The sequence below is a fragment of the Canis aureus genome, chromosome 19 (genome assembly GCF_053574225.1).
Source record: "Canis aureus isolate CA01 chromosome 19, VMU_Caureus_v.1.0, whole genome shotgun sequence".
In the NCBI taxonomy this organism is placed as follows: domain Eukaryota; kingdom Metazoa; phylum Chordata; class Mammalia; order Carnivora; family Canidae; genus Canis; species Canis aureus.
The window spans coordinates 27,345,614-27,366,720 of NC_135629.1; the positions used below are offsets into that span (position 1 = coordinate 27,345,614).

At 37.8% G+C, this 21,107-nt stretch overlaps 2 protein-coding genes across 55 annotated transcripts in view; one reads left to right on the top strand and one right to left on the bottom strand.

Annotated features, from left to right (window-relative positions):
- The window catches only part of LOC144289792 (large ribosomal subunit protein eL27-like), a 238,157-nt gene that overhangs the window by 111,893 nt on the left and 105,157 nt on the right, over nucleotides 1–21,107 (top strand). For 13 of the 14 annotated variants that reach the window (XR_013357753.1, XR_013357747.1, XR_013357746.1 and 10 more), the window contains exon 3: nucleotides 5,312–5,417. The gene's annotated coding sequence lies outside the window, so the exon portion shown is untranslated. Of the gene's footprint in view, nucleotides 1–5,311; nucleotides 5,418–14,573; nucleotides 14,710–21,107 lie in introns of those variants that run through there. The other variant, XR_013357754.1, reaches the window with a different exon arrangement.
- LOC144289788 (uncharacterized) overlaps nucleotides 1–21,107 on the bottom strand; it is a 392,823-nt gene that overhangs the window by 55,669 nt on the left and 316,047 nt on the right. For 30 of the 41 annotated variants that reach the window (XR_013357722.1, XR_013357721.1, XR_013357739.1 and 27 more), the window contains 3 exons: nucleotides 20,458–21,027; nucleotides 16,113–16,149; nucleotides 12,464–12,555 (listed from right to left, as the gene is read on the bottom strand). The gene's annotated coding sequence lies outside the window, so the exon portion shown is untranslated. Of the gene's footprint in view, nucleotides 1–835; nucleotides 9,324–12,463; nucleotides 12,556–14,499; nucleotides 14,624–16,112; nucleotides 16,150–20,457; nucleotides 21,028–21,107 lie in introns of those variants that run through there. The other 11 variants (XR_013357713.1, XR_013357709.1, XR_013357727.1 and 8 more) reach the window with 6 other exon arrangements.

The following is a 21,107-nucleotide window of genomic DNA, read 5'->3' on the forward strand; positions in this document are numbered from 1 at the left end:
CAGTGAATGGGCTACACAGGTATAGCATTTATAACATCCAGAACTAGTTTTTAAAGTTTGGACCCCAAAGTAAGTTAATTTAAAAAGGGGAGTTACACCATAGAGTGCATGCTTTTAGGTCTCAGATCTGCCACTTAAACTTTGTGACCTTGGGCAAATTTCTTAATCTATGCTGGTTTTAGTTTTCTTGTCTATAAAATGGGAATGCTAATAGTGTCCTTTCCATGAGGTTTTTACCAGATAAAAGAGATAATACACATTAATGCATGTACACTGTTTTTAAATACTAAAGGTAAAGGTTTAATCATCATACTCATTACTACTAGTATTCTCATGAGTTAATTAGCAATTTTACAGGATGGAGAAATTTTTCTGAATGACTTTTCTATTGCCGTTAACTTAGCATTAGGTGGATGATGAACTTGATGTGAAAATATCATGCATTAATTTTATGGTCTCCTTGTACCAAATTGCAGAAAATACATGCATAAATCACGTCTCTTCCCTTTGGCATCCAATCTGTTGACTCTACTTCTACTGTAAACAGTGAGTCAATGCTGTATCTGGCAGGATGGGAGTTTAAAAACAACAACATCTGATTCTTTTTGTTTGATCCTAGCCTAGGGCCTATTCCTCAGTAAGTGTTCATGACTGATTAGTTGAATGAATGAATGAATGGTACACATTTTCAGTGTCTATTCTGGTTGTTTTTCCTAGGGAAACATGTTAGGCCATGCTTTGTTTGTTTTTTTTTTTTTTCTTATGTTTGTTTTCTCTGCGTAACCTTAAAGAAAAACTAGTAATGAGGTGAGTTATAAAACAAGGAGAATATGTATTATTCATTACTTGTTTTTATTTAAATAGAAGCTAAACAGTAAAAACTTGAATTTTAAAAAACAACTCCAACATGCTCCTTTTTGAAAGAGTACGACATGGATAGAAGAAGACGCAATCTGTAGAAAATGGACTTAAAATGGATTTACAAGTTCTTTAGAGGGGCTAGCATTTAAAAAAGCCCAAATTCCTGGGATTTCAGGGTAACTTTTGGAAACCAAGGCCATCTTGTCAGTCTGCCCCTCTTTATTCTTCTTTGTCTTTGTGTGCCCCACTCGTCACTGGTTCAATGCATTTATTGTTTGATGTGAGTTAGGCACATAAACTGAAGAGTTTATCCTTTACAATCATATTTCAAGGTACCTATTCTTATACTTATTTTATCCGTGAATGAAAAATGAATCTCAGATAGGTTGAGCATCTTGTCCAAGGTCACGCAGCTGGTAAGTTGCAGAGCCACACTGGTTCATGCACCTGGCTCTGAATCCCAAATTCTATGTTTCCTGTTGAGCAAGGACTGATTTGGGTCAGAAAAATAAATTCCCATATAGACATTCAGGCAGACTCCTCATATAAGTCAAAGGGCTTCTGTGGTCCTTATATTGTCTTTACCCTCCACTGGCCTAGTCAGTACATCTTCCCTTGTTTGTCCATTCTCCAAGGGTCACTGAGAAAAATAAGACCAGGACCTCAGACCTTGTACTCTTGAGATCTCCTTTAGTGACACTAGGAGACAGGATAGCCTGTTCCCCTTCTCTTTTCTCTTCCTTCACCAAATTATCTCTCATCATGGTCACTTATACCTTCTTAAATCCAACAGACATTCCTCAGTCTTCAGTTTAGTTGACTTCTGAACAGTGCTTTCATGATCAAGTACAGCTGTCTCCCTTCCCTTGGCTTCAGGGCACAATTTTTCCTGACTTTTGTCCTAATACTACTTGTCTCTCTTGTGGGTTGGCTCACCTTCTATGCAGACATTAAGTGTTGGAGGTCCTATGCCTTCTCCTCCTTTTATTCTAATTTCTCTCCCTGGTGATCTCATCCACCCCCATAGTTTCATATCGTACATATTCTCAGATGACTCACAATTTTTATCTCCAGTCTTGATCTCACCACTTAACTCCAGACCCATATATTAACTGTCTACTTGCCATCTTTTGAATGCTTCAAAGGGACCTCACACTCAGCAAGTCCAAGACTGAGCTCATGATCTTCTTCTCTAGGCCTGGTCTTTATCTAGACTCTCTCTCAGTGAACAGTAGCACTGTCTCATTGCTCAAGTAGAAGCCAAGGAACTATTCTCTCCCTTAACCGTCATATTCACTACCAAGTCCTATTAGTTTCATCCTCCTAAATCTCTCTTGAATCCATCTGCTTCTGTCTCTACTGCCATTGACCTAATCTAAGCCACAACTATCTTTTTACTAAACAACTGCTATATACCTTCTGATCGGTCTACCCCCATCCACGTTGGCCTCCCTGCAGCGTTTTCTCTACCCTGTTGCTAGAGTGATCCCTGCCCCCTGCCCCCTGCCCCCGCCATATAAATTGGGTTATGTCACTCCCATGCTTAGAATCCTTCAATAATATTTTTGTTCTCCTTAGGACATAATCAGAAATCCATCCCCTGGCCTACCAGATGCTGTATAGTTTAGGGCAGTGGTTCTCAAAATAAGTGTAAGAATGCATCAACAGCACCCAGGTGTATGTTTTCAAATACAAAGTCTTGGCTCCTACTCTAATCTAATATATCAGAAACTCTGGGGATGAGGTCTTGCAGACTATGTTTTAGCAAGTCCTCCAGATGATTATGATGTGTATACTTAAGTTTGAAAACCACTGTTCTAGAGCTTACCTACCTTTCTGGCTATGTCTGGCCTCTTGCTCTCACCATTCCATCCTCTTGCAGATTTTTTTCCCCATTCCCTCCATAGCACCATGTTTCCTTCTACCAGACGACCTTTAAACAGCTCTTTCCCCTTTCTTGAAAGCTCCTTCCTTTTCTCCTTCCCTGGTTAGTGTCCACTTTTCCTTCAGATATTAGCCTAAGAAAGCTGATGATGACTTATTCCTCCTAATACCATATACTGCTTCTGCATAAAAAATAGTTGTATTTTTTCTCATTTGTCTGGTTATTTGTTAACATCTGTCTCTCCCACTAGACTATAAACTTCAAAAGAATTGGGACAGTATCTGGTTTTCTTGTTATTGTCTGCAGTGTCTAGTATCAGGACAGAGCCCATGCTCAGATGAATGAACTTTCAGTATCTATAAACTGTTTGAGAGCACAGACAGACTAGAGTTCTTATGGTAAGCTTTCAGTGCCTTCATCTTATAAAATGGTACACCTACCTCATAGGTTTTCTGAGACAACTGAGTGAGGTACTGCATGGATAAAACCTAGGACAGAGCCAGGCATACAAGTCCTTGATAAATGTTAGCTCTGATCATCATTATAATTGCAGTTCCACTGTTATTATTATTGCAGTTTCCAAAAACTGACTACAACCAGAGAGATTCTTAGAAGAATGTGTTTTTAAATTATAAGATAAAAATCAATGCCTGTGTAATATCTCATTTCTTTTTCTCCAAAATTTATCTGCCAATATATTTGCTCTAGGAAATTCTTGTTAGCCCTGTCATTTTTTTCTAATGCCACTCAGTTGTTTACTTGAAATAATTAGGGAGCACCCACATGTACCCACATGCACTAGGTTCTGAGGCTGTGGTGGTGCCCAAGATGGGTGTGGCTCTCATAGAATTGACAGTATAGTGGGAGAAAGGGTATTAACTGTCTAGTGGAAAACTGTTCACCACAGTGCCAATAAATGATATGAAGAAGTATAAGGTCCTATGTATGTGTTTGAATTCAGGAGGCCAAGCCTAAGTGGGGAAAGGGTTTCCACACCAAACTCACCTTTGGATCACAGGTTGAAGCTGCCTATACACAAAGCAAACCAACCAATTGGAGTACACGGCTGCTTATCATGCAAAACAAGTTAATGAGGCTAATGTTTTGCTTCCACTCTGAATCAAACTGGTCTCTGTGTGTGTTAATTCTGTGTTGTTCTTACAAACAGGGTTTCCATGAAAACCAGCTACAAGGGGAACAAAAGAGAAAGGCTAGCCAGGAAGCTTGCATTGTTAACGTGTTTCCCAGGTGCTTTATATGCACACTTAGTGGTTGAGAACTATTCCTTTTTAGGCTCTCTGCCTGATTTTTCTTTAGCTGGCTCTGATTTCTTTACCACCCTGAACACCTGGGGCCAACGCTCCTTTTCATAGCAGTTTGAAAGCAATCCTTTCTCTTCTTTTTACTCAATTTGGTCCAGGTCTTAATCTTTGAACAGCATCAAATATTCATTGCCTTTGACAAAGCTGAGGTTGGAGGATCCAGCATTTTCAAAAGCAGGTCTTGCCTTACCATTGGTGATCCAGTGAGCCTTTCAGCAAGACTGACTCTAAATCATCCAGGCTCAATTAGTTTATTTCAAAGAAATATCCAGGTGTTGTTTGACCTTCAAACATATGGACTGCGGGAGTAAATGAAAGGCTCGCCTGTTCCCATAATGCTGAGGGAACTGGATGGGGTAATTCTTTTTCATATTCTCTGAGTTTTGTAGAGGGATTATTAGGTTTGGGTTAAGTGAGTTATTTACTTTAGCAATATGCTCAGTGGTGGGCTGCATTTGCGGTGCTGAGGGAACAGCCAGGTGTGAGCTGTCAGTAAGCACCAGTAAAATAGTGAGAGGTATGGAGAAGGATTTTGGGCCACGGAGGTAGAGCACGAACTCTGAAACTTGGGGGAAGTAACTCAGGGCACAATTGGAGGTAATAAGGTAGATGTCTGGCTGAGCTCTGAATGCAGGCTTTAGCAATTCCTTACTGTAGGAGAGAATTGGGTATGGGATCCTTTTTGCCTTTTCACTTTTTCCCCGGCACAGGGGGTGATTGCCCTCCTCAGACGCCTGTCTTTGGTTTGGTTTAAGAGGCTATTTTATCCAGAATTGTACAGCTTAGCACAAAGGCCTATTTCTGCAGCCTTAACAGTTTCTAAGAATTGGGGCAGAGTTGGAAATAATTGTCCTGTGGCCAGGAGCGTGGTTTTAAGAGTTAGACCAGGTTTCAAATCATGATTCATCCTGCTTGCTAGTTGTATGACCTCAGACAAGCTACTTAATTTCTCTGAGCCCCAGTTTTCTGGGGGTATAAAACGGAGCTGTTAATTCTTTTTTGAACCTTTTACAAAGTAATGTTTAAAAAGTATTTTAATATGCAGCCAAGCAAAAAGGGATTTAATGGTCAAATACATTTGGAAAACTCTTTAGACATTTTTTCCTCTGTCTTGGATTTGATAATGCATATTATCAGATGAAAGTCTCTGAGAAGGTCGGAAGGAAACAAACCTGTTTAACTTTGTTTCATCCAAAATGTCAAAATATATTTGAGTTCATGAACTTTCTTCTTTCTTTTGTAGAAAATGGGAGTGGTGTTTCATGAAATACAAACAACCTCATAGGATTGTTGTAAGATTTACAAATTTAAGATGAATGCTTCCCATGATGTCTGGGCCAGAGTAAGTGGTGAGTATTATGGTTTTATGATTATTATTAATGAGGGGTTTTGGTCTCCAAAACAGAAAACTCTAAATTTGATATACCTGATTTTGATCACAGGCACTTTATCAGGGCTTACCCATTGGAAATGTAGAGATTTCAGCTGTCAGTTATGGCTAGTGGTTGAAGTTTATTGAGTGCCTACCATGTGACAGGGTTTACCTTAGATACTTTAACCAAATCATCACTGTATTTAATGGCCACAACTGCTCAACAAGGTAGGTATTATTCTTCTATTTATAGATGTCAAAGTAGAAGCTCAAGCCCAAGTTTGTATAGACACTCAACAGTGAAACTGGGAATTTTGCTTGGATTAGTCTGGTTCAAAGTTATTTAAACTCTATCAATCTTTCAGGGTCTGTGAAAGCACCAGGGATCTGGGGGAGAAATTTGCAGTAGTCTAATTGAAATCAAACACTTGACCAGCATGAGGCAATGGAGGACTCAATACTTTGGAAAAGTCACATTCTAGCCCTACCAAAAATCTTTCCTGTGTGGAATTGACCTCCTTCTGTCACCTCAAAGTCTTGCATTTCTTCCCTTTGCCCAAAGCGCTTCTTCTGTATCTTCTTTCTTGGCTACTCTCATTTCTTTTTCAGTCCTTTACCTTGTCTGTCACCCCATTCAGAATGTGAGCAGGGATCAGCATTGTATCCTGAGCACATAACACGTTGTATTCCACAGATACTATTGCTGAATGAACAATGTCATTTCAAAACCTATTATTTTTGCCTTAGAATAAAAAAGGGTAGGAAAATAAGGCTATTATTTAATAAATATCATATCTGTGATATACAAGAGTCTCAAAACATGGTTTCATGGAGTTTTTGGCAATAAGAATGTTGAAAATTTCTGTGTAGAACAATGCCTACCACTAAACTATAAGGAAAGATTTGGACGATAGTGGAGCTTGTTGAAAATGGCAGCCTAATTTTGGCTGAGTCTTGAAGGTGGCTACAGAATAATGCATTGCTCTGCAGATTCAGAAACTCACTTTTAACAGATCTCTATCTTGAGAGAAGGGTGGCATTTGTGATTTAGCTCAAAGAAACCAATTCACTTGAATGCAGCTTAGTTATCATGGTTACTGTCTGGGGCTTACTGTCTATGGTTACTTCTTTTTCCAAGCTGTGTCCTAAGCATATTATACATTACCTCTCATTTATATGATACTTCTTTAAAGTACTGGTTATTACTTGCATTACAAATGAGAAGGCATTAGCTCTGAGAAGTTTTGAAAATTGCCAAAGACACATAGCTAGAAAGTGGCAGAGCAAGGATTTAAATTCAGGTCTGGGGGCGCCAGAGTGGCTCTGTCTGTTAAGTATCCAACTCTTGATCTCAGTTCAGGTCTTGATCTCAGGATCGTGAGTTCAAGCCCCATGTTGGGTTCCATGCTGGGTGTGGAGCGTACTTAAAAAAAAAAATAGATAAATTCAGGTATGTCTCTGAAACTCATTCCCTGCAAGGACCACCTTGTTATCTAAGATGGGAGCTTCCTTCTTTTCATGGGAGTTACATTGCTAATGTAATTGGTACCAGACATGGATGTGTAAGTTCTTTCTGAAAATTAACCTTAGTGACCTCAAACTAAAATTCAAGGCAACTGTTGTTTTAAAGCTTTGTACACCCAGCCTTTTCAGGTTATTGGGTCATCTTCCTCAATGCCAAGAACATTTTGATGGTAACAACAAGGAGCAATTGTTAATATCCAAACACCTATTTCCTTACTTAATTCTGAATCCATGCTTAGTCTTTGAAATCCAATTCTCCCTATGTTCCATCTCTTTGCTTGGGAGTACTCATGTTAGGCTCGTTCTAATTCAACATTAGTTATGGTTCTGCATGCAGAGAGTCACCCTGGTCTTAAGACCCTGACTGACTTTCTCAATGGTTGATGGATTATTTTCTGCAAAATTTCCATAGATGAATTCTTTCATGCATTTAGTTTTGATTTTACCCACTTTGTGGCATATCTGGAAGGCAAGGAGTGGATGGGAAAGTTGATCTTAGGCCGTCCTCAAAGACTGACATATCCTCAGTTATGTGTTGGCGAGACAGCTGTTTTGGTTAACATGAAAAAGTGTTGAGAAAGAAACACTAAAGCAAAGGGCATATATGTTCATTACATGATAGAAAATCATCAACCAGATAATGGGAAACCAGAAAAGATAACCGAAGTCTGTCACCATTTGTGATGCTTATTCCTCCCTTGCAAATGCCACAAGCCTCTTTAAGCCCCTTACTATTGGAACCTAGTGATGCTGCCATCTGGTTGTGACAATTACGGGAGTGAATGGCTGCCAAGCCCCTGGCCCAGGGCAGAGCACATAGCATAAAATCAATAAGTGGTGATATTAATTCTGTCCATTTCTATTCTGATGAGGTGATCTATTCTAATTTGGCTTCTACATCCTAAAGGTATAATTGGGTACTCAGGCTCTTTTTGATTAACTATACAGGGGCCAGTTCCTAAAAGAGTGGACATTCCCAGGCCTCTTTTCTATTTAAATAAAGGGACTCATCCTCCTGTTACAGAGTTCTTCAAAAGTTTGGTCTGAGAATCAGCATATAAGATTCACTTGGGGCACTTTTTTAAAAAGTGTTCCTATCTCATACCTACTGTACCTATATTTCAGAGGATGAGGTGTGGATTTCTATAATTTTAAGAAGCTCATCAAATGAGTCTTCTTAGCAAATTTTTAGCTTTAAAATGACTATCTGTAAGAGGCCAAGATTCAGAGGAGTAAGGAACTGGAAGAAGCCTGGGAGATCATATAATCAGTTCATTCCCATCATTTGACAGATGAGCACACCGAGGCATGGAAAAGTACCCAAGTTGTTGACAGAGCTCAGAGAAGACCTCCCTGTAGGTTTTCTCAGATCTTTTCTAGATGTCCAGGACAAAAATCCTTTTTCTTGACATTCCCTTTTCCTGTTAGGAAATGGATTTGCATCATAAGGCAATATTTTATAAGGAAGAAATGGTAAGTTAGTTAAGTCTTCCTGGCAGTGCCATCCCCCTTTAGAGTTTCAAATAGTAGCATTTCAATTAATCTGTTCAGAATTCCTTGGTAATTCTCCATTGTCTTGACAGTAGGGCTCATGTGTCTCAAGAGTACAAACCCATGGCTGTCTTTACTTCTCCATACCGTATGTTGTCCCCCATAACTCTAAGTGTTTTGCTCTTTACTCTCCAGATACTCTTAACTATTTCAGTTCACCAAATAAACCATATTCTTTATTCTTCTATTCTCTCTGCAATATTTTTCCTAGCAAAGCTCTCTTCATTTTTTTACATGTCAGATGTCAGGGTTAAATTGCGCCTCTCAACCCCAACTGGGAACATTTCTCTGACTTCCTGAGTGTGGATGGCAGACACTTCCAGGTGCTACTTGGCATCCTGTACCCTTTGCAAATTAATTGATAATGTATCACAATTGTTTTGGTGCTTTTCTCCTTAACCATATTTTAAGCTCCATAGGACAATAATCATGTTTTATGTGGTAGTAGCACACAGAGTACACAGTGCCTGGTACAAAAGAGGCACTCAGTAAACTATACACTAAGTAAATGGCAGGATGATCATCAGGTTCACATGCCAAAATGTTTAAGCAAATAATGGTCTGCCTGGAATAATGATAACATTTGTAAATGGTAGAAGATGCGATGGGTTAGGGCAAGCTGAGATTGATCATGAAAAGCTTTGGTTTCAAGTGAATGATTTGCTGATGGGGGTGTGTGAAGAAGATGCCTGTGGCAGCTGTGAGGAACACAAGTAGGAGTCCGAAGAGACTAGAAATCACACAAGGATTGTGATGTGGCTCCAGTAGTCCAGACTCAAGGCAGTGAGAGTCAGAAGCAGGATGGTGGCTGCAGGAATGAGGAGAAATGAATGAATCCCAGAAATGCTACCATGAAAGAATTAAGAGTGCTTCATAGAAGACAGTACAAGAGTGTTCCTAAGGGTATCTTTTTTTCTTTCACTAGTTCATTAATTTACCAACTTGACAAACATTGATTGAGGTATGAAGCATTGGGGGTTCAACAGTGAATAAAACAGGCATGCTCTTTGCTATTCTGTAAGTGAATGAAACAGATAACAGATAAGTAAACAGGCAAAAAGGGTGCCAACCTAATATAACCAATGGATAATGAACCTCAAGAATGAAACTAAATGATTGACATAAAACACATGGCACAGTGCTTGGTATACATTAAAAGCTCAATAAATATGTTCACATCCCTCTACCGAGTGTATGTTACCTACCAAGTTCTATGTCCTGGGCTTTGCAAATATTAACTTCTTAGAACCATCTTGCAAGAAACTGTGATTGTCCTTTTTTTTTTTTTTTAAGACAAGAAATCAGAAGCTAAAGGAAGTTAATCAATTTCCAATTCCCAGAGTTAGCAGAAAACGCAAGGTATGCCCAACCTCTAAATTCCATTTTCTTTGCATTATCACAATGTAGTTGTTGCTAAGTAGTAGTGCTATGACAATCTGCTTTGAGGTGAATCTGGTAGGCTTTGGATTTATCTATCCATTCAAGTAGCTGAAAGAGCTAGCAAGTGTCAAGCAAATGGCAACAATTACATACGGCCCAGTTACCCACACCCAGGTATGTCCAACGGCATCATTGTTCCCTACCTTCCAACAAACCTCTTTGAATTGAGAGGAAATTTACATATAGTGACATTTTAGTGACTCTTTCAAGAAAGTGTTCACTTATGTATGTATTTTTAGAAATCTTAGGCTATAGAGAAAGCACCTATAGTATTGCTCAACTAAAATTCTGGATGTTTGCAGTGGTAGGATAGAGTTTTGTAGATCTGGTTGGAGACTTTTTTTTTTTTTTTTTTGCCACTTACTAGACTATGAAATTGAACATACCACTTAATGCCCTCTAAGCTACATTCTCATTACTTATAAATAATGAAGATACAGGAAGACAACAATAGCACCTATCTTACAGAGTATATTTAGGATTGAATTAGTAAAAGTAAGTAAAATGTGTTCTTAACTGGTGATAACTTGCTTCCTCAGGAGGTACTTGGCAATGCCTGGAGACATTTTTGTTTGGCACAACTTGGGAAGGGCTACTGGAATCTGCCAAGTAGTGGCTAAGGATGTTCTGAAACATCATAGATAGTCCTCTTGGCAAAGAATTATTCAGCCCAAAGTGTTAATAGTTGCTGAGGTTAAGAAACCTTGGTCTATATCCCAGTACCTGCTCTGTAGCAATATAAAAACAAAAACAAAAAAAAAAACAAACCTAAAAGCATCCAGAAATATGGGACCCTTGGAAAATCCCTTTGGAAGCACTGAGATCTATGACACTGAGATGAAAATACACCTGAGGTATTGATTAAGTATTTCACTTTTCATTTAATATTTTGAAGTCATGAAACACGTACTTCCATTCCATGATTGGGGGTTTGAGGTGTGGAGATTCTTTGTCTGTTGTCTGGGAGTTTCCCAAGAAACTGAATTTGCATTTGATTGTGAGCTCTGATTTTTCATTTCAGGAGTGGCTTACTCTACAACATTACTTTTGGAAAGGGAGGTTTATTTGTTTTTAAGTATTCTTTTTGTAACTTAAAAGCATCTTGAATTATTAAACCAGTTATTTTCCAGGCCTGTAAATGTTTTCAGCATGTTGCCTTAAGTTTGCCTGAGTCAGCACATAGTATTGCATGTTGGAAGACCTCAGTCAAAACCATTTCCTTAAGATGTTGGTATTTTTCTTTGGGGTTGTGATGTTTGGGGGTGCTCATTCTGACAAGAGAGCATGTTTTTCTCCCAAACCTCCACATTCATGGATGTGGTGGGAATTGTGCTCAGGGCAAGCACACATGCACCACAATTTCAGACTAAAGAAAAGAATAAAGAAGAGAATCACAAGTGGTCATTTAATATTTTCCCCTGATGTTGGACTCTTGCTTACTTCTAGCCAGGAGTCAAACCGTAAGGTAAATCCTCCAACCCACGTTTTATGAGAGACAATAAGAGAGTACTTGGAGTTACTACTAAAAAATTCTTTTTTTGTGCTTCGAAGCCAAATGCTTTTACAAGAGGCAGAGAAAGGAAAAAAAAAAAAAGAAAGAAACAAAACCACGGAGTCAAATTGATGAAAACCAGTCAAAATATGGCCTTGTTGTGGCTGTTACAGCTACCCTGGCTGGTCCCAAAACACAGAAGGCTTCTTCAGGCATGGCTCTCAACACTGATTGAACCAGATTTCTGTGTCAACTGCTTGAAAGCTGCAGTCCTGCACCACATATTTCCTGAGCGTATTCTTGAAAATTATCAGACCTGTTTTATTCATTACCAGGAGCCTGAAAAATGACCTGCAAACATGGCGGCAAGGCTTTCTACAGCCAATAGAAGCTGACTTTTAAACAAATGTCCTCAAAGCTTGTGAATACATCATGTAGGGGTTCGGGCCTGGGGGTAGGTCTCCTTCATAATAACTCCCTGGAAATCTCCACTGGCCCCTGAGGATGGAGAGCCTCCCACCTAAAATCTGCTAATTTAAATAAGCCCTTAGAACACATGGTTTGTCATCACGGAGCAAGTGCGTTCATTCCTTGTCTTTATTTTACAGTATTTATTGATACAGAGGACAGAGAAAGACCTACTTTTCCTTTTTATGTTAAGAAATCTGAATTCTGCATCATGAAATCATCAGCTTATACCTTGTGAGGATTGAAAAGGAAATAGCTCATCACCCAACTCAGTTTTACTGAGAGGCTCCTAGGATCCCTAAGCTCATTATGCCTGGATGGGAAATGAGAGAGCCCCAGCCAGAGGGCTCTGTGCTATAATACATGTGGCAGTGGAGGTCTTACTTTTGTTAACTCTTCTCTTTGTTGTTTTCGGCTAAGACTAGACTGCTCAGCTCCTATTTCTCCTGATATTGCTAACAGTTCATTTATAACCCCTACCCCCTTCCCCACATCTGACTTTAAAGAACCTGAATTCATTTAGGCCCTGATGAGTGGTAATTATTTACCTGTCAGACCCCAGCTGGACTGTATCACCAAAGCTGAGTCACATAGTGTTGCTTCCAGTGACTGCTTCCAAACAATTAAATTGGAGAAGCACCTGTGTAAATATGTAATATTTGGTGATAAAATGATTAGGCAACAGAAACTGAGCCGAACCAGTGAAAAATAGTGAATATTTTCCCCTGGAGGCTTTTCACATATGCCTTTCGGCATTTCCAACCTCAAGAAGAAGGTCAGGTTATTTTCCCACCCCTCCTACACCTTGTTTGGTTGGAAAATATAGCTAATCTGATATCATCAGATGTGATTTGTTTGCAAACATTAAAATTTTAAGGAAATCATTTTGTGTGTAAGCTGAAAGAGAAGTTGAAATAGAGTGACAGACTAACCAGCAATTTTCTTTTCCAAAGCCAAACTATGTATCTCCATAGAGAAGCTGACAATTGAAACTCAGATAATGATATCTGTTCTTATTTGTACTTAGGGTTTCTGTGATGAGATTCAAAGTGCAGGAGGGTGGAAAGAATGAGAGTTCCTGTAAACAGAGCAGGAGATGAACCTCACAACATTACCACCCAGTAGAGATGTGGGACTTTTAACACGTTTTGAGCCTCGGGTTCCAAATCTGTAAAAAGGACATAATTTCTGACTTCACATGCCATGCCATGTGAAAAGTTCCATTCTCAGTGTCTGCTTAGAAAACATTCACTGTGCTCCACTCCATGACAATAGACTGAAAAATCCATCATCTCTGACCAGTCCACCATTTAGAAATCCATAGTTAGAACTATTAGTGATTTTTTAAAGTGTTTTTTGATGAAGATCATTTATCAGGAATAAGAGGTACTACCAGAAAGTGATTCTAAAATTTCTTTTTTGGGGATCCCTGAGTGGCTCAGCGGTTTGGCACCTGCCTTTGACCCAGGGCACGATCCTGGAGTCCCGGGATCGAGTCCCGCGTCAGGCTCCCGGCATGGAGCCTGCTTCTTCCTCCTCCTGAATCTCTGCCTCTCTTTCTCTCTATGCCTATCATAAATAAATAAATCTTTAAAAAAAATAAATAAAAATAAAAAATAAAATTTCTTTCTTATATTTCAAAAGGTACCTTGCCCTGCTTTTGGAATTTGTTCCTTCTTTAACACAAATTCGTGTAGGCTAACTATAAGAGATATCTGTTCAGTTCTACACTTGGACACAGAAGGGTATTGACCCTACCTGACCATCACTTGATTGTTTGCTGTTTTGTTTGACTTGGCTGGTATTTTTAGCTGAAAGACATCCACAGGTGGTTTTTCATGGACCCACTCCTGTTGTGTTCTTGTGCAGTTAGGGATGTCACTTTGTACAAAGCTCAAACCCATGTCATCTCTTTCCAAACTCTGTGATCTTGGGCAAGTCAGGTATTATTTGTGTTTCAATTTCTTCAATTGAAAAATGAAGAGGATGATAACTGATGCATAAGGTTATTTGGAGAATTCAGTGAGTAACTACAGAGAACTTAGAACAGTGACTTGAACAATTGTAGTTGTGTTTGCTATCATTATGGGACTAATGTAGGCAGCTAAAAATAGAGTTGGTTGAAAGAGGTGGTGTGCGTAATGGAGTGTTCAAACCCTCAATCAAATCTTCTTCTCAAGTCAAAAAGGTCAGTATGAAAAATTGCATCTTCTTTCATAAAAGTCATTCTTAATTTCATTTAGTTTGAATACAATGTTTTATTTGTGAATTCTGAATTAGACAATGAGAAGTAAGTAAGCCTTCCTTGGAATGTTACTAATTATTCAGAGAGGCAGTTCCTGTTGTTTTTTGACCTTGAGTCTAATTGAGATAGTCACTAGTTTTTAAAATCCACAGAATACCATTCACTGTCTGATATTAAGTTGATATAAAGGTAAGGGGATAAATAGCAAAAAGTCATAAAAAGTCAACGTTATTTACTAGCACTTTTAAAGTAAACATTTTGAAATAGGCATATGAAATGTTTGAGGACATAGACATATCTCACTCTGCAGCACTAAGAACTGAAGTTACTCAAAGTCACCTGATCATTTTGTTGGTTTGATGTCCTCTTCTATTTTTGGTGAACCTTTTGTTTGTTTGTTTGTTTGTTTGTAGAGGTGTTTTACTACCATAAAAATTGAGCCTCCTGAATACTCCCACAATTCCTGAAGCCAAAAGATACATTTAAGCTGTGACAGCAGAGGTAATATAGATTTGTAAGAGCCTATGAAAGGAGTTATACATGCAAAATTTAAAGATAAGAAGAATCACTTTACTTGGGGTACGTCCTTTCCCTTCCTAATCTGTTAAGCAAATTGATTAGTGTTAAATGAAAAGATGTGGTGGGGTGATTTGCGTTAGAATAGGAAAAGCACTTTGAATTATTAAGCTGCCTACACATCTTAAAAATAAATTTACTCTGAAATTCCCATTAGATCTCACTGGATTCACTGAGCAATATGGCTTCCCTGTTTTGTTTAACAGCTATATATTCCCAAGGGTGTTAACTCGTGTTGGAGTGAGCTTTAATGTGCTTCTTCCCTGAGGCCTTATCACTTATCTGGAATGTTGATTAACTCTGTACATCGATATACCATGGTCCGATTGAGTAAGCTCTATGATAAGCATCTCAATAATAACACCATAAAATCTAAGCAGAGAAATAGATGGTGCACTGATAAATAGAAGTGCATGTATTGAATTATAAAAATATATTTTCCCTTCTGCAATTTCAAAGCCGCAGTTTAAATACCTAAAGTTGCTTTCATAGATGTATCAATGCATAATTCTCTAAATTTGCTATATTTTTAGTAAACATTCTTCCAGTTGTTCTAGGAAGTTAAATTATTATTCGAATACTCCATTTTTTGTCACTTATTTATAATTAACCTTAAATATTTTTCATCTGGTTTAAATATTCTTCTAGCACCTCTTACATCTGACTTCCTGGTCAAGTCCCACTTAAATTTCTGCAGCTGCAAACTCTCAGGCAGCTATTGATTCTGTGTCTCTTTGCTAAAGGTTACTAACTTCATCAACATTAATGCTATAAATTACATCTGTTAAGATTCTCTTATCATTGCTAGCTGACAATGTACTTTTGTTTCCTGGCTGTTCAGTGTTGCTGACATTTATTGTGTCCATTACTCTACAAAGACTATTGGACTGAATTATTCCTGGATACGATTTCCTATTGACACTTTCAGCTTCTGAATCATGACCTGAAACCAAAAATCTGATGTTTTTGGCAACAACACCCACAGTCTGTATTATTTTTGGTCCAAAGAGGCTTTCAGAGCATCTAAAGCATGTTGAGTCTTCAAGCTTCTTTCTGCCTCCTTTCACCAATGCATAGCATTCAGGAGCACACACTTGGGATAATATCCTTAGTCTGTTGTGTTTAGAAGAAAATAGAGTTGCTAAAGATCTTCATAAAGAACAACTAACTTAAGCATTATGGCATTAATATGAGCTAGAAGATCATAGATTTGTGGGTCTCTATTGGTTTACCCCAAAAATTTCATGAGTCTTTCACCTAATTGGGAATAGTCTGCAAAGTTTTCTCTTTGCACAACTGAAAGCATTTGTAAACAAGATGACAGCTATCACTTATGTTGGTCATGAAACGTGATGAGGGCAGGGGCTAAAACTTACCAAGACTAGGAAAGGAGAGACATCAAAGATCATAAATCTGAAATAAAAGAAATAGCAAAAAGATATATGATACAAAGTATATATAGGCAGAAACCTGAATAACTTTGCTCCATGATTATATAAATAAATATATTTTAAAGTTTATTGAAATATAATTACAAACTACAAAATGAATGTACCCATTTAAAATACTTAGTTCAAAAAAAATACTTCAATGAATTTTGATACATGCATGAACACATGTAATTAACACTCAAGTCAAGAAACAGAAAAATGTTTTTATTTTATTTTAATTTTTTTTAAAGATTTATTTATTCATCAGAGACACACAGAGAGAGGAAGAGACACAGGCAGAGGGAGAAGCAGGCTCCTGCTAGAGAGCCCAATATGGGACTTGATCCCAGGACTCTGGGATCAGGCCCTGAGCCGAAGGCAGAACCTCAACTGCTGAGCCACTCAGGCATCCCAGAAAAATGTTTTTAAAAGACTATTTATTTCTTTAGCACCAGTGAGGAGGGGAAGGGGGAGAGGGAGAGAGAGAATCCCAAGCCAACTACACTGAGCGCAGAGGGAAAAGCAGTGCTCCATCTCATGACTCTGAAATCGTGACCTGAGCTGAAATCAAGAGTCAGATATTTAACTTACTGAGCCACTTAAGTGCTCCAAGATACAGAAAATTTCCAGCACACTAAAATATTCTCTTCTGACCCTGCCCAGACAACTTCCTGACCCAACCTCAGCTGCCTTTACATTTCTGTCTATATAGACTAGGCTTAGATGTCTATATAAATGGAATCCTGTGGTATATCCTCTTTTGTGTTTGGCTGCTTTCACTCAGAAATATATTTTTGAGATTCATTCATGTTGTATATATCAACACACATTCATATATAAATATGCTGGCAGACTGTGTACTCATACTTTTTTTTTGTAGATTCATACATAGGAGATTAATTGATGGGTTATATGGTAAATTTATGTTTAACTTTATAAGAAACGACCAAAGTGTGTTCTAAGATATTTATACTATTTACACTCCCACCACCAATGAGTAACATTTCCAGGTGTGTATCCTTGCTAAATCTTACTAATGTTCTTCTTTTTTTCATTTTAGCCATTTTAGTGGGTATTGAGTGCTTTAAAATCACATTTCTGTGGTGACTCTGATTTGGAATATCTTTCAGTGTTTATTGGCCACTTAGATGTTTTTTAGTTTGTGAGGTATAATGTTCAAATCTTTTGCCCATTTTAAAAATTAGATTGTATTTTTGAGTTATGGCAGTTCTTTTTATATTCTGTGTACAATTTTATGTTTATATTATGAATATTTTCTTTCAGGCTTCGATTTGACATCTTTTTTTTAATGGTGTTTTTCAGTAGCAAAATGTTTACTTTTGGTGAAATCCAGTTTATCAATTTTTTAAAAAGATTTATTTATTTATTTATTTATTTATTTATTTATTTATTCATTCATTCATTTATTCATTCATTCATTCATGAGAGACACACAGAGAGAGAGAGAGGCAGAGGGAGAAGCAGGCTCCATGCAGGGAGCCCGACATGGGACTCAATCCCAGGTCTCCAGGATTACGCCCTGGGCTGAAGGTGGCACTAAACCCCTGAGCCACCTGGGCTGCCCTATCAAAATTTTTTTAATGGTTAATACTTTTTGTGTCCCAAGAAATCTTTGCCTTCATAGTAATAAAGTTTTATAGTTTCAGATTTTACATTCAGTTCTATGATCTGTCTCAAGTTTATCTTTGTATGTGGTAAATAGTAGGGTTGAAAGTTGATATTTTTCAATACAGACATCTGATTATTGCAGCACCAGTCTTGGAAAAGACTATCCTTTCTTTTATTTATTCAAATTCACTGACCTTTACTTTTGGAGAATCAAACTGCTATTAAAATTAGTGAACTTTTCACTTCAAATATTGTATTTTTCTGTTTTAAAAGTTTCATTGTTTTTTTACATAGTTTTCATTGCTCTTATTGTATTCATGTTTTTTTAAATGAATAAACCATAATAGCTATTTTAAAGTCTGTATATGCTAATTATATCTTCTCTGTCACCTGTAGGTCTATTTCTGTTGCCCAATTTTTCTCCTGCTTATGGAAAAAGGTTTTTTCCTTTTTTTTAAATTTTTATTTATTTATGATAGAGAGAGAGAGATAGAGAGGCAGAGACATAGGCAGAGGGAGAAGCAGGCTCCATGCACCGGGAGCCTGATGTGGGATTCGATCCCGGGTCTCCAGGATCGCGCCCTGGGCCAAAGGCAGGCGCCAAACTGCTGCGCCACCCAGGGATCCCAAAAAAGGTTTTTTCCTAATCCCTTTGAATGTCTGGTAATTTTTGATGGATGCTGTACATTCTTAATGTTGCATTGTTGAATGTCTAGATTTTATGATCCTTTAAATTGTTGCTTTTTGATCATTTAAATTTTGTATGGATTACTTTAATCTTTTTGAAACTTGTTTTTAAGACGTTTTAGGGATGATACAGAGTAGTCTTTAATCTAGGGATAGTTTTGTATCATTACTGGGGCATGGCCATTGTAGGGTCCCTACTGAATGCTTAATGAATCCAGTGATACCTCCTCTCTGCAGCTGGATGGACTTGAAGATAGCTCAGCCCAGTGGGAGATAACCATTAAGTTAGGTTATTATTCTTTCCCTAGCTGTTTTTTTTTTTTTTTTTTTTTTTTTTTTACCTTGTGGAGTATTGGTCTTTAAGGCTTACTAATCAGCCAAAGGTTCAAATGCACTTTTGTGCATATCTTTTGAAATTTTTTCCTAAATATCTCATTCTTTTCTAGTAATTTGCCTTTCAAATTCTAGCCACTTCAGTTTACTCTGTCTTTGAACTGTCTTCTCTGGTTAGCGAGGCCCTGTGTTCTACCTGGGTTTCCCTTCCCTGAATAACAATCTGGAGTATATCTCCAGGAAGTAAATCTATTATGTCCTTACCTCACTTGTTTCCTTCCTTTCAGGAATCATAGTTTTGTGCTGCCTATTGTCCACTGTCTGAAAACTGTGGCTGTGTGTGTATATATATACATATATATACGCATATATATACATATATATATATTTAAGTTTTCTAATTATTTATGGTAGGTGGTTTCTTCAAGTAGCAGTTAGCCCATCATGGCCAGAAGAAGAACAGATATAATTTTAAAATTACAATTAAAGTTTGTGGTTTAGAGACTCTTAATATTAGGAAACAAACTGAGGGTTGCTTGAGGGGAGGGGAATGGGGGGAAGGGGTAACTGGGTGACGGACATTAAGGAGGGCATATGATGGAATGAGCACTGGGTGTATTAAAAGACTGTTGAATCACTGAACTCTACCTTTGAAACCAATAATATGCTAATTAATTGAATTTAAATTAAATTAAAAAATAAAAGTATAATTAAGATAGTTATTTTACCACAAATACAGATGTAATGCTAAAGGTTACTTTAGCTTTGATTCATTGCTTTTGAGAGCACTAGTCAAAATTAGGTTTTGAGATATAGGCTTTAAGTACTGATGGAGAGGACTATTTCCCAAACAGCAGTAGCCTGTGATCCACCTTTTGTCAGTTTTGGTGTGAACCACTTGCATTATAACTTACTTAAAATATTTTCTTTAAGTTGACTTGCCTACCTATAACTTTATTTGAAAAGTAAACTCTGCAACATATCATAAGTGGAAAAACTAATTGTATTTTTTTCTACTACATATTGACATAAGCAAATAACTTTTTAAAAATAAAGAAAGAAGATCTTTGGACTACTGAAGGCATCTTGTATCCCACCAGAGATATTTTCCTACATCACACTGGCATTGAATGAAGAAGGGACATAAATAATAGAGATAGAAAATGTAAAGACCATTTTTTCATTTGTAGTTTCTGATAAATCATAATATTTTTAAAGTAGGATGATCTTAGAGAATGTCTAATTCAGCCCCCTTACTTCACAGATGGACTGGTTTCTTCCTAGGGCCTCACAGCTGGTTAGGTAATTCAACAGATATTTATCAAGGGCTGAGCTAGGAATATAATAGTGAACAAAATGGACAAACCTTCTTGGAGCTTACATTCTAGTGAGGAAGAATACCCCTTTCTTTGGTTCTATGTCCAAGTCTATATTATTTAGTGGCCTATTCACAACAAAAGACAGCACCTGGACCTTCTAATACCTGACCCAATCTTATCTCTCAACATCTTTAGGAATAAGGTTTTGCTCTATGAAAAGCCAACCCAGTTATATAATCATCTCAGTCTAACTCAGATACTCTGTACTTCCTAATGGGGCTACTTTCATACTTTTTGCTTTAGCCATAAAAGGGGAAACAAACCTTTCCTTTTTACCAGAAAGTGTCCATTACCCATTGTGCTTATGTAGTTTGGAACTTTGTAGGATACAGTCAGCCTCTGGTTGCAACACACGTTAGAGTTTTAAGACAGGGTCTTCTGGTTTCTTATCTCATCTTGTTTCATGATCTTGCTCCTGCCCTTAGTCTCTCTTGATGTATCACTCTCTCAAGGTGTTTGTGCTATTTATCTATATCGGTTCCCATATCCCAGCTCTGTCTCCTTTCAGACCTGGAAACTCTTACGGAACCAAGCCTCCTCTGGTCCGAAGAAAAGAAGACTCTACTCTGACATTCCAATCTTGAAAGCTGACTCTGTTCCTGACAATTTCAATGTTTTTTACAGGCACAGCCACCCCCAGAGAGGCAGAAGGGGTAGGATGGAAGAAATCATCAGAAATGAGTTTGGGCACACAGTTGACTCTTTCCTTTTTGTCTTTAGATCAGTAGAATTAGTGAAAGCTTCTATGAACTCATGGAATTTTCAGCCTTTGGAATTCCCAGATGTCTTCAGGTTGTCTTTGAAGAATGCTTATTTTACAATGTGTGTTTTTCCTTGGAAAAAGAGAAAAGCAGAATGGGGTCTTGTTAGATAGCTGAGACTTGTGGATAACTCCCTTTTATTGTAGACTTGC